This window comes from Carlito syrichta, unplaced genomic scaffold, assembly GCF_000164805.1.
Source record: "Carlito syrichta isolate Samal-C Ts95f unplaced genomic scaffold, Tarsius_syrichta-2.0.1 Scaffold113526, whole genome shotgun sequence".
Lineage (NCBI taxonomy): Eukaryota > Metazoa > Chordata > Mammalia > Primates > Tarsiidae > Carlito > Carlito syrichta.
In genome coordinates, this window is record NW_007057622.1 from 291,087 (window position 1) to 292,848 (window position 1,762).

A 1,762-nucleotide genomic window follows, 5' to 3' on the forward strand; every position below is an offset into this window, starting at 1 on the left:
GGGTCTTGAACCAGCGGGCTCAGGCAATTCACTCACCTCAGCCTCCCAAGGCACAGGATTACAGGCTGAGCCACCGAGCCTGGCTTGATCTCAAATTTTTAAACAAAGCTTCCCTTCTTTAAGCAACTGCAAATCAGAAAATCCTACAACCTATGGAGCCTACTCCACTACAAGATATCCTAACCTTTTAGGCCAAAACCAATATGTAACCTCCATATATTGATGTACAGTTTTGCCTGCAGCTTTTGCTTTCCTGAAATTTACCCCTGCCTTAAAAAATGCTTACCTGTGGACAGGCACAGTGTGGCTCACACCTATAATCCCAGAACTTTGGGAGGCGAAGGAGAGAGGATTGCCTGAGTCCAGGGGTTTGAGACATGCCTGGGCAACTTGGTGAGACCTCGTCTCTACAGTAATTTTTTTTTTTTTTTTAATTAGCCTGGTTTGGTGGTGTGCACCTGTGGTTCCAGCTACTTGGAAAGCTGAGGTGGAAGGATCGCCTGAGCTCAGCAGGTCGAAACTGTGAGTGTGGCTGTGAGTGTGCCACTGCACTCCAGCCTGGGCAACAGAGTGAGACTCCAACTCAAAAAAAAAAAAAAATTCTTACCTGCAAGCCACTAGGGAGTTAAGTATGAGGTTAAGTATGAGCTGCTCTGATTCTCCATTCTCCTTGTTTGGTGCCCTGCAATAAATGCCTCATTTTCTCTCACTGCTATCCTGATGTCAGTGACTGGCTTTGCTGTGCCAGGCAAGTGGATCTCAGTTCTGCTGTATAAAAGCCCCAAACTTGTGTGTGCAAAGAGCACTTTGAAAAAAAGAGATGCTTTCTTGAAGTAAATTTTTAAAAAAGAAAAGAGAGAGAACCAGTTGGGTCATGGTGGCTCACGCCTGTTAATTTCAGTCCTTTGGGAGGCTGAAGCAGGAGGGTTGCTTGAGGCCAGGTAGTCCCAGCTACTTAGGAGGCTGACACCGGAGGATCACTTAAGACCAGGAATTGGATGTTGTGGGAAGCTATGATCATGCCACTGCACTCCAGCCTGGGTGACAGAGTGATGCCCTCTCTCAGAAAGAGAGAGAGAGAAGGGAAGGAAGGAAAGGGAAGGGAGGGAGGGAAGTAAAAAGGGAGAAAAGAAAAGAAAAGAAAGAGAGAGAGACAGAGAGGGCCAGAGGAAGGGAGGGAAGTAATTAAGGAACAAACGTAGGTGACCAACATTTTAAAGAACATATTGGAAGAAAGCAAGACTTCACAGACAATTCAGTTGAAAAAGACTACTTGCCGTGAACTTTGAATAATTGCCTAAGAAGAGGATGAGAATGCTCTGCAAATAATAATATAGTCCTGGATACAAAGAGGGATCTTTAAGCCAGGTTCTCCTGATTTCCACATCCATTTACTCAAATGGTTACTGGGTGTCTCCCTTAAACTCAATATGTTCAAAACTGAACTCAATAGCTTTCTCCTAAACTTACTCCACCTTCCTCTTTTTTCCCAGTTAAATAATTGGCAACACTTGAGCCCCTGCATCCATAATTTTCCAAGCTAAAATCTTAGAAGATATGCTATATTCCTCTCATTCCCTGCCTCCATACCTAGGCAGCAAGTTCTAATGATTTTGATTCTTTTCTTTTGAGCTGGAGTCTCACTCTGTCGCCCAGGCTGGAGTGCAATGCTCCAGCGATCCTTCTGCCTCAGGCTTCCAAGTAGCCGGAATTACAGGTGCGTGCTACCACACCTGGCTAATTTTTTATTTTATTGTAGAGA